A 12523-nucleotide genomic window follows, 5' to 3' on the forward strand; every position below is an offset into this window, starting at 1 on the left:
TTTTAAATGTCCTCATTTGGCAAAACAAGGGCTGGAAACACATTATTTGAAGTTTTATAGACTTAGACATCCAAAGTATCTGGAACTACAGTTCCCCTAACTTCTAAACTCTGCTCCAACTGTCAAATTATGTCAGATTTTCAAGTCGTTTATCTTGTTAAAAGATAAGAAAGAAAAGTTCATTTGAATTAAATCAGAATTATTTGCATATGCTGAATTCAGCTTTCTATGTTATTTTTGGTATTTCATCTTTTGTTAAGAGGATACTGAGGGAATGAAGTGGTATGATAGAATAAATTAGGAGACCTAGAATCAAACTCCCAGCTGTGCAACTAACCAGAGACATTTGCTTATTCTGGTTCTTAATTTTCATAGTCTGAAAAACAAATAATTAGCAAGTAATAAGACTCATTTCAGTAATAAAAACTCAGTTTGAAATACATATAGGAGTTCCTGTTGTGGCACGGCGGAAACAAACCTGACTGGCATCCATGAGGACATGGGTTGGATCTCTGGCCTCCCTGAGTGGGTTAAGGATCTGGCATTGCCATGAGTTGTGGTGTAGTTCGCAGGTGCAGCTTGGATCTGGCATTGCTGTGGCTGTAGTGTAGGCCAGCATCTGTAGTTCAGATTCGACCCCTAGCCTGGGAACTTCCATATGCCAGGGGTGTGGCCTTAAAAAGACAAAAAAAGAAATAGAAAAAGAAAAGAAAGAAAATACATATAATATATATGTATAACTGAATCACTTTGCTGTGTACCTGAAACACAACATCGTAAATCAACTATATGTCAATTAAAAAAAAACAGAAAAAAGTTTATAAAGACACATACAGTATATGTGTATGTACATACAAATGTGTATATACATATACATATATACACATACATACACATACCTATACACACATGCATACACAACATGGAATTTTGTGAGGAATTTGTCATTTTTGCTAATAATAAGGTGTCTTCCAGTACTTGTTTGTAACTGAAAAGCTTATGGAGGATTTAAAAATCCAGGACTGAGGGATTTTGGGGGGAGAAAAGCCAAAACTTTGGAAACTTAAGGAACATATAAGGATATTGCAAGATGAAAAGAAATTGGACTATAAGCTATGATTGGAAATTTTTTAGGAGTACAATTTGCTGATGGGCTAATAAGTATTTACTTTGCTGATCATGTAGTTAACTGCCTAATTAGCTGCAATTGTTTGTGTATAAATGCAGACAGGTGCAAATCTACATTGATAGCATCAAGCCCTCACTTAAAACTCGGTCATGATCCTTCATTTCTCTGTATTTGAAAAATCAAGACCCCAGTTTTCAAAAATAGTTCCTGAAACAAAAAGTAAACTCCATATGGGCAAGACCATGTTTTTAACGTGATTGCCCTCTTAGATGTCTGTATCCAGATTTTCTAAAACTATCGTCTTGCAACAAGGTTTCTAACTAATTAATAACAGGTTTTAAAAATGATGTGCTACCATTTTATTGTCAACATGAATTCTTAAGACTTTTGGGAGGGTATTCAGATATAAGAATATGACTAAATGCAGCAAGGAACCCAATTTGGTAATGCAATTATACACAACTCTATGCATATAATATAATTACATGAAAATTAGATTTCTTAGATTTTTGCTTTTACTGTGATATACTATATTGTACTATGCTGTACAAATCACTCAGTAGTCACTGCTTTAGAAAAACTTAAAGGGGAAAATAAAATTTATGTTCTAGTATTTTATTTTATTTATTTTTTTGCTTTTTAGGGCCACACCTGCAGCATGTGGAAGTTCCCAGGCTAGGGGTCGAATCAGAGCTACAGCTGCTGGACTACACCACAGCCACAACGTGCGACTTGGGCCGCATCTATAACCTAGGATTCAGTAGTTTTAATAATATCTAACTGTTGTATGAGGCTTTGAAAGTTATAGAACATTTTCCACATATATTATCTTGCTTGATCCTACAATACTCCCAAAGGTTAATCCCAGTTTAGTATTGAGAAAATTGAGGCTACCAAAATAAACTTCATGCCATGATTTCACAAGTACTAATTACATAGCAAGATTTTAAACCTAGAATACTCTGTTTTAATTTCTGGACTATTTTAAACATCAACTGAAAATCTGAAAGCATTTCATCTAAGATCAAGAATAAGAGCAGGATGCCCACTCTCCCCACCTTTATTTTACATAATACTGGAGTTCTGCTCACAGCAATCAGATAAGAAAAAGAAATAAAAAGAGTTCAAATTGGAAAGGAGGAAGTAAAATAGTCACTGTTTGCAAGTCACATGATACTATATTTAGAAAATCTAAAGACACTACCAAAAATATTAGAACCAATAAGTGAATTAAATAAAGTGGCAAGATACACTATTAATGTATAGAAATCTGTTACATTTCTATACACTAAAAACTATTAGAAAAAGAAATTTTAAAATATTTTATTTACAGTTGCATCAAAAGGAATAAAATACCTAGGGATAAGTGTAGCCAACAAAGTAAAAGACCTGTACTCTGAGAACTATAAGACATTCATGAAAGAAATTGAAGACAACAGAAGTAAATGGAAGACACACTGCACTCATGGGTTGGAAAAATTAATATTGTTAAAATGAACATACTTTCCAAAGCAGTCAACAGAGTCAGTGCAATCCCTGTCAAAATGCTAATGGCACTTTTTCCAGAACTAGAAGTAGTAATTCTGAAATTTGTATGGAAATACAAAAGACCCCACACAGTGAAAACTTCTTGAAAAAGAAGAGCAAAGCTACAGGCATCACACTCTGATTTTAAATTATACTGCAAAGCTACAGTAATCAAAACAATATGGAACTAGTACAAAAACAAGCACGTAGATCAATGGAAATGAATAGAAAACCCAGAAACAAACCCACTCGCTTATGGGCAATTAATCTAGAACAAAGGCAGCAAGAACAATGGGGAAAAGAAAGCCTTTTCAATAAATGGTGTTGAGAAGATTGGACAGATATCTACATGTGAAAGCACCAAAATGGACTACTTTCTCACACAATATACAAAAGTAAATTCAAAATAGATTAAAAACTTAAATATGAAACCTGAAACCATAAAACTCCTAGAAGACATAGGTGGTACATACACTCTGACATATCTTAGCAAATTTTTTTTGGGGGGGTGGTGAAATATGTCCACTCAAGCAAGGGAAATGAAAACAAAAATAAACAAATGGTACTAGTTCAAACTTAAAAGCTTTTGCACAGAGAAGGAAACCAATAGCAAAACGAAAGGGCAGCTTAGTAAATGGGGAAAAAAAAATACTTGCAAACAACATATCTGCTAAGAGGTTACTATCCAAAAATACAAAGAACACATATAAACCAACATCAAAAAAAAAAAAAAATCTGGAATTCCCTGGCGGCCTAGTGATTAAGGATTTGGCCCTATCTTATCATTTGGCCTATCTGTCATAGGCCTGGAAACTTCAGTATGCCATGGGCGCAGCCAAAAACAAAACAAAACAAAAACAACCCCCCCATTCCCCATCAACCAAACAAAACAAACAAAGAAGAACCTGATTTTTAAAAAGGCAGAGGATCTGAAAAGATTTTTCCAAAGAGGACAAATGGATGGCCAACAGATACACAAAAAATGCTTGGCATCACTAATCATCTGGGAAATACAAATCAAAAACACAGTGAGATATTACTTCAGACAGCCAGATCTGTCAGACAGGCTGTTATCAAAAAGGCAACAAATAGCAAGTGTTGGTGAGGATGTGGAGAAGAGGGAACCCTTGTGTACTGTTGGTGGGAGTGTGAATTGGTGCAGCTGCAGTGGAAAACAGTGTGGAAGTTCCTAAGAAATTTTAAAATAGAATGATCTAGCAATTCCATTTCTGGGTATTTTTTCCAAAGAAAACAAAACCACTAATTTGAAATGATGTATGCGTTCCTGTGTTCATTGCAGTGTTATTCACAATAGCCAAGATATGGAAGCAACCTAAGGGCCCATCAATAGATAAATGGATAAAGAAGATGCAGTATATATACAATGGAAGATTACTCAGCCATAAAAAAGAATAAAATATTGCCATTCGCAACAATATAGATAGACGTTGAGGGTATTATACTAAGTGAACTAAGACAAAGAAAGGCAAATATATTATTTCATTTATATGAGGAATCTAAAAAACAAATCAATGCATGAACATAAAACAGAAACAGACTTGTAGAGAACAAACAGGTGGTTGACAGAGGGGAATAGGGTAGGAGGTTGAATGAAATAGGTGAGGAAGATTAAGAGGTACAAACTTCCAGTTATAAAATAAATACATCACAGGAATGTAATGTAAAGCATAGGGAATTTAGTCAATAATATTTTAATAACCTCGTGTGATGACGGATGGTAAGTAGATTTATGGTGGTGATTATTTTGTATAAAAATATTTAATCTCTGTGTTCTTCACCTGAAACTAATATAATATTGTAAGTCAATTATATTTCAATAAGAAGTAAGTGAATAAGTTAATTAATTAATTAGTTAAATAATTCCAGGATTTTTCAGTAACATTATATTACTTTGGTTCTGTTGTTTACTCTTGGTTTTGCATGTTAATATCTGTAATGCTTTTCCTCCCTTAACGTTACAAATTTCCTAAACTCCAAGAGTGTAATTTACACTTCAACATCCTGCACAGTATTTGGCACAGTTTTGTGCATAAAACTAGACATCTCCTTGGAGTTCCCATTGTGGTACAGCGGAATTGAATCCGACTAGGAACCATGAGGTTGCGGGTTCGATCCCTGGCATTGCTCAGGGGATTTAGGATCCGGCGTTGCCATGAGCTGTGGTGTAGGTTGCAGATGCGGCTTGGATCCCGCGTTGCTGTGGCTCTGGTGTAGGCTGGTGGCTACAGCTCCAATTAGACCCCTAGCCTGGGAACCTCCATGTGCCATGGGAAGCAGCCCTAGAAAAGGCAAAAAGACAAAAAAAAAAAACAAAAAACAAAAAACAAAAAAAAACAAATAAACAACTAGACATCTCCAGAATACTTGTCAATTGTTTATGACTGGGGAGGTAGAGAGCTGGTGGCTAAAAAAATGAAACTTAATTCATAAAGTTTGGTTTTGGAGCTCCGCTTTTACCAGCGGCTGCATGCTCCCAGTATATGCATGTGAGAGCAGATAAAAACCCTGCCCAAGAATGTGGTGAAGAAGAGCTAGCAGGGATGGCACAAGATAATATATTTTGGCCTTGCAGAATATACTCAAGAAATGAGAAGTCGTTTTCATTTATGTGACAGATATCAGGTACCCTCTAATTACTAAGGCCTGTATGTTTTTCAACATGAAATTATGTTGAAATTATGAAAGTGAGCATAGTAAAAACTCCAGAGTAATCTCATATATAACAGATTCTCATCCACAAATGAATCTACAATTCTATTGGAACAGGGGCCTGAGATATTTTCATTTCTCTAAAGAAATTCTTCATTCTTTGGAGATCAGCTCTGATGTTCCCATTAGGGTACTTTTACCTCAACATCTAATTTTCTTCTAAGATGAAGATTGAATAAGTAGCTTGTGTTGTTTAAGAAAATACTTCTGGAGGGAATAAACATTCTCAGATTTTGCGAATAAAGCTATTTTCATTGCACTCGGTGGATTTAACACTTAAGGCTTTACCACATGCTTCTGCAGAGGGCAGAATGAGGGAGCAGCCTAACAGCTCTGGCCCCAGCTTCCCAGTACAAGCATGCCTCTGGGAGGGGGGAGGCCATGATTTCCATATATACACAATCAGGATTTTATGAGAACATTTGTCTCACCTTCTGAGTGGGCTATTTTGCTTAATCATTTGAGGGCCTGAGAGAGTCCCCAGTAAAGGCAGGTGACAGGGTACACTGGGGGATAGGGTCCTAAGAGGACCCTAAAATGGTTTCTCTCCTTAGTATATCGTAAAGCTTCTTGCTCCCTGATATCCCATCTACTTGCCGTTGAGCTTAGCTGGAAAGTTTTTTTTATTATTATTTTATTTTTTTATTTTATTTTTTTAGGGGCCATGCTAATCTTCTCTATATCGTTCCAATTTTAGTGTATGTGCTCCTGAAGCGAGTACACTGGAAAGATTTATAATGAGACAGTTTATTTACCCAATTGACACAAAAGCAATAATATGCTTAGGGGACTGTCAATAAAAAAGTGATAATAACAGCCATGGTTATTGTGCTCTGACATTCACTACACTCCAGACACGGTGGTGAGCTCGTGTTAAAACTCACAGCAGCCATAACACAGGTAGGAAAACAGAAACATAAAGGTTTAAGTACCTTGTCACTGTGTGAATGGTACTGGTAGTGTTTGTGTTCAGACCTGACTCCAAAGCCAATGCTCTGACCTCTAGGCCACACTGACGTTGAGTTTGGGGCGGGCGGGGGGAATATACTTACTTGGAAAGGATAATTCTTCCCTCAATATTTGGTGGACTTTTCTATCTCGGTGCAGTGCTAATGGATACATATCAGGGCCTTTTCTAAAGGGAGAGCAGAAAAGTCTAGCCACTTTTGAAGACCTGAGTAAGCCAAGGTCTCTGGGCTGTGATGCCATAAATGCACCCCCTTTGCCACCCCCCACTTCATCATGGCAGATCTTCACGCCCCCTTCCCTTGTATGTCAACACCCTCCCATTGCTTCTGCCCACAGCTCTGCGGCTCTGCGGGCGTCACTCCCTCTTCCCAGAGTGCAGCACCCAGGTTCTTTCCCGTGAGGATTACTGCTGATTCTGCAAAGTCCAGTTCCAACATCACTGACTGGGCCGTCCCCTCTGACCACTCCAGAGGGATGAGAACTGCCCCCAGCCCCGACCCTTTTTTATTTTCTCATATGCACACTTGGCATGTCATCACCTGTCTTGTCATTTCTTCCTTGTTTATCTCTCTTATCTCCCCAACTATAAAATAAAATGCACAGGGATTGTGTTAGGTTTTATTCATCTCTGTATCTCTGCTGCACAACCTGCAAATATAGGTGCTAATGAGTGTGGTAGAGCTGACAGGCAACTCTTCTATAGTAGAGCCATGAGCTAGTTCAATAGCATTTCAAGATGAAGGAGATTCGTATCTTGAAAGCGGTGCATTGTGCTTTTTTCATCTTCAGTTGTAAGTGTATTAAGGATGAAAGATGTGTGTGTACTACTGCAAATGTTTCTGAAAGCAGCCCAGAAAGGAGAAATGAGACAGAGCCCACAGCACACCATTACAGAGGCCTTTGGGTTGGGAACTGTTTCTAAGAAAAAGAGCAGTGTTTGATTGATACAAAAATCACCCGTTTCCTTCTGTGTTGTCATTAAGAATTGTGGGTATGTGGCTTTTTAAAAATTTATTTTATTTTATTTTTTGAAACAGGCAAAGGATTTAATGCTACAAAATGATGTATGGTTTATAGAGGGTTCAGCTGGGTAAGCGTTGTTTGCCTCAACCACTAAAAACTTATTTGTTCATCAATCATTTTAACACTGTGCTACAAACCAGGAAATAGGTTGTTTGAAAAGAATAATATCTTGACAGAATCTGCTCAGAGCCCTCTGATGTTTGTAAACCTTTGATTGCCTAGTTTGTAAACTGTCTAAAAGAGAAAGCTCACAGAATTTGATCATTTAATTCAGAACAAGGACTAGATATCTCTAAATTTGAGGAAAATCTTGACTATAACTGAGAAATTTTCACCTGTAATATTTCTCTGTTAGCCCTTATCCTTGCAACCCTTTTACCCAGGAGAGACAAGAGGAGCCAGAGAAAACCAGTTTTGAATGTACAAATACGGAGAAAATAGTGAACTTGACCATCAAATCTGTGTAGAGTTTGGGCACTTTACCTCTCTCAGTGACCCTGGGCACTTACCATCAGCTCTTGGGGACTTCCATCCACAGTTGTGATTTTGGGATATGTGTCCTGATTATATCCCAAAGAAAAATGAGTGTCTGAAGATCATGACCTTGCAGTCATTGGCAGGTTGCAAATTTAACTTTTAACACTTCTTATGTGAGACCTCTGTTCTTAGGCTGTTTGGAATGAATCAGAAGGACCTGGGGAGAATGTCTGTCTTCTGCTGACTGAAAGTGGAGAGGTATGTGGAAAACCATTTGCAATTCACACGTATTTTAAAAGTACAGTACTGAACCGGTAGCAGAGTGATTACAGGGGGGAGAAAAGCCTAATTTAAAATGATTCTCAAGTTCGGTGTTTTTCTTTGGTTCAATATTTTTGGCTTGGCAAGACCTTGATTACCCCTATTACTGGATGTCTCCAAATCAAAGGCTGACAGAGACTTTAGGTCACACATGTTGAGACGATGTAGCTATAAATTTATGTTTGCCCAGTTGGAACCTATGACTTGATGGTACAGCATTTACTGCAGACAATAGTAGCTCAGCCGTATGTTGTTGGAGACTCTCTCTCTGCTGATCCACAGGCTACATAGGTAGCTGGCCCAGTTACCTGTGTAGCCAGGTCATGTTCAGTGCTCCAAAGGCTTATTGCAAAAACTGCCTTTCCAGATGGCTTTGGGATATCTTTCTCCTGCCTTCTACTCCATCCATTCATGGACAACATCTCTCCTGACTTTCTTCCAAAGCTTTAGAGATGAAAAGAGGAAAGACAACCAAAAGTGATGAAGATGGGTTAGGTATGAAAGTAACACAAGAATCATATATAGTGATCATATTTCCTGAAATAAGAGTAATTTGTAGAATTTCCATTGTAGCTCAGCAGGTTAAGAACCTGACAGTTGCTGTGAGATACAGGTTTGATCTCTGGCCTCCCTTAGTGGGTTAAGGATCTGGCGTTGCCCCAAGCTTTGGAATACGTCACAGATGTGGTTCAGATCTGGTGATGCTGGGGCTGTGGCATAGGCCTGCCGCTGTAGCTCTGATTCACCTTTCAGCCTGGGAACTTCTACATGCTATAGGTGTGGCTGTAAAAAGAATTGTAATTTGTAATCTGACAATAGGATAGGATTCTTTTTTTTTTTTTTTCTTCTTTGTTGTAGGGTCATACCTGCAGCATATAGAAGTTCCCAGGCTAGGGGTCTAATCAGAGCTATAGCTGCTGGCCTATACCACAGTCACAGCAACACAGGTTACAAGCTGCGTCTATGACCTACACCACAGCTCACAGCAATGCCGGATCCTTAATACACTGAGAGAGGCCATGGATCGACCCCACGTCCTCATGGACACTAGTCAGGTTCATTTCTGCTGAGCCACAACAGGAACTCCAGGATAGGATATTTATTTTATTATTATTATTTTTTGTCTTTTGTGTTTTGTCTTTTCAGGGCTGCACCCGCAGCATATGGAGATTCCCACGCTAGGGGTCTAATCGGAGCTGTTGCTGCCAGCCTACACCGGAGCCACAGCTATGCCAGATCCGAGCCACGTCTGCGACCTACACCACAGCTCATGGCAACGCCAGATTCTTAACCCACTGAGCAAGGCCAGGGATTGAACCTGCAACGTCATGGTTCCTAGTCGGATTCGTTTCCAGTGCGCCAAGACAGGAACTCCTAGGATAGGATATTTAAAATCCAAACTCACTTAGAAAGCTAGGACACATGGTTTTCTTGTTGCCCACAATTACAGTAAGATGTCAATGTATTTTCAAAGGTAATAAAAAAATTCGGATAGTGTGAAGAGTTGGATAATTCATTATCAAAGAGGATTAATGGAATAGGTAGGAAGATGGACTTGCTGACCTTTAATTTTGCTCTAACAAGTTGATTTATTCCTGCATTTCCTTTATACATACGTTCCTTCAACAGTTATTCAGTATCTGCCACATGCCAGGGACATCTTTTGCACCCCGAATTTGTGGACTGGGTTATATATTTCCTATGTTATCATGGCTAGGAAGAGCCACTTACTATATTCTGCTTCTAAGGAAGATTACGTACAGTTTGGTTTCCAAATTTTAAATCAAATATTTGGAAATGGTAACAAATATTTCTAGACTAGACCACGAATGGTAATTGAAGAAAATTGAGGTTACCTTTGAAGACAGTGCAGATGCTTCATTAAGGCATTAATGGGGGAAGTAATGATGAAAGGAACTGCCACCTACCAAGCACCTCCCATGTGTCTATCACATACGAGGCACTTCATGGATATCATGTCCAGCCCCCATTTCAGTGGCCTCCAGATGGGGCAATACAAAAACAGTATCAGCCATGTCACGTTTCCTTAAAACCTCTCAAAGGCATATTACAAGTCAAGAGATTTGTTAAGGCTAGGTACCTAAACTCAGTAGATCCAACCAAAAACCAGGTAGTTCAGCAAGTAGAATGCTGCAAGAGGTCCTGGGCCTGCCTAGTGTATTCTACACGCACTGCCAGGGGATTAGAGCCGACACTGGAGATGGAATTTAATTGTCTTCTAGTTCTATCAACAAACTGCTTTTCCAGACTTGACTTTCTGCAGCTTTTCATCACTGACCCTAAGATTTAGCAAAGCCAAATTACTAGCTACTCAGAATCTATAATATCATGCCTCTATGACTTCCTTGCTCATTTTAACCTCTCCTCCCCACCACCACCCCAGCTATGAATTCCTTTGATGACATAGTTCAGTGTCTCCTTGAGATGTCTTTTTGGCTTCTTCAACTGCAGGCATACTCTTTCCTTGGAGTTCATAGAACTTCACTGTCCTTCTCTTATGACAGGGACCTCATTCCTCTTTGAATTTTATTTACATTGTACTTGACGTCTACATTCTCGGGACAGGTGTTAGCCACTGTTTGTTGATTAAATCCTTTCTACACTGAGGAGTCCAAATCGGAAGAAGCTCTGTCACAAACCAAGACCTGCAATTTGGAACATCTGCCCTGATGACATATAATTCAGGGCTCATATTTGAAATCTTTGTGTAGAGATGATTCTGATATTTCTCTTCTTATTAGCAGACATCTGGGCCTCCAGCTGCCCTTGGGAGGTGTCAGTGATATCAGTTAGGGTTCTTTGGGTGAAAGCAGCAGAAACGGGTGCTGGATGATTCTTTTTTTTTTTTTACAGTCGCACCTGCAACATACAGAAGTTCCCAAGCTAGGGGTCTAACGAGAGCTACAGCTGCCAGCCTACACCACAGCCACAGCACTGAATCCAAGCTGTGTCTGCGACCTACACTACAGCTTGTGGCAGTGCTGGATCCTTAACCCACTGAGCAAGACCAGGGATCGAACTTGCATCCTTGCAGATACTATGTTGGTTCTTAGCCCCCTGAGCCACAACGAGAACGCTGGATGAATTTTTTTAAAAGGTAAATTACTTAAAGACTATAGAGAAGTGTATGGAATCTCAAGGAAGGCAGAAGAACCAGCCATAAAACAGAGAGCAGAGACCTCCACAGGTATCACTGCCAGGAGAGGCAGGCATTCTTACTCAGAGTTTACGACTGGGATGAGCCAGGACCAGTTGTTTACTGTTATTAGCTTTGGAGGGTTCTGCTCAAGATCCTGAGTCCTCAGAGAGAGAGGCTGATTGGCTAAACTTGGCTCACTTGTCTGCCTCTGGCTGTTCTCAGAGATTGGGGGGCATTCAGAGGAGGTCCTTCAGCATCTCTTGTGAGAGGGCTGGATGCCTTGATTTATCATGTTGCTAAGACTGCACACAAAGGAGGAGAGGTGATGTTTCTCCAGTTCTGACACCAATTCCACTGTGTGTGTGTGTGTGTGTTTTTGCGCGTGCGCGTGCGCGTCTGTCTTTGTTGTTCACAGAGCCAAACAGTTAATGCTGACACTGTCTACTGGAGATAGCACCAGATCTTAGAGGTCGCAGGCTCCATTCTGCAGGATTGCCCTCACTCCAGGTGCCAGTCCAAAGTCTAGCTTGTTATCTGTGGTTCTAACTGATAGGCTATAAACTGACGATCCCAAAGATCTCCTCCTTGGGTTCAATTAGTGTGCTAGAGGGGCTCACAGAACTCAAAGAAACATTTTGCTTGCTAGATTACTGATTAAATATAAAAGGATGTAAGTCAGGATCAGCCAGATGGAAGAGATGGGAAGGGCAAGGTAGGGAAAGAGATGCGAAGCCTCCATGCTCTTTCAGGTACACCCGCCCAGCACCTCCATGTGTTCACCAGCTCAGAAGCTCTCTGAGTCCTGTCCCTTTGGGCTTTTATGAGGGTTTCATTATGTGGGCACAGTTGATTAAATCATTGGCCACTGGCATCAATTATACCTGCAGGCCTTCTTCCCTCCCCAGGAATCAGGGAGGTTGAGACTGAAAGTTCTAACGCTCCAATCACATGGTGGGTTCAGCTGGCAAACAGCCTCCATCCTTGTGTGCTTTCCAAGAGTCACCTTATTCACATGAACCCAAGTGTGGTTGAAAGGGCTTTGTTATGAATACCAGGATACCTCTGTTGCTTTATTTAATCACCTAGAATCCCAAAGGTTTTGGAGCTCTGTGCTAGAAACTGGGATGAAGGACAAATATATATATTCCTTATTATAAATCACAATATCACACCCCTCGTGAAAAGAA

General features: G+C 39.6%; 1 protein-coding gene and 1 pseudogene across 1 annotated transcript in view; one reads left to right on the plus strand and one right to left on the minus strand.

Moving 5' to 3' along the window:
• LOC106507939 (uncharacterized) overlaps positions 1-12523 on the plus strand; it is a 206089-nt gene that overhangs the window by 188062 nt on the left and 5504 nt on the right. The window contains exon 5 of the mRNA XM_084982498.1: positions 8048-8113. The gene's annotated coding sequence lies outside the window, so the exon portion shown is untranslated. The remainder of the gene's footprint in view (positions 1-8047; positions 8114-12523) is intronic.
• Positions 6012-6107, minus strand: LOC146398521 (U6 spliceosomal RNA; annotated as a pseudogene).

Source organism: Sus scrofa, chromosome 11, assembly GCF_054392235.1.
Source record: "Sus scrofa isolate SSC_HxYL_T2T_F1_AM1 chromosome 11, Sscrofa_HxYL_maternal_Yorkshire_Landrace_v2.0, whole genome shotgun sequence".
In the NCBI taxonomy this organism is placed as follows: Eukaryota; Metazoa; Chordata; class Mammalia; order Artiodactyla; family Suidae; genus Sus; species Sus scrofa.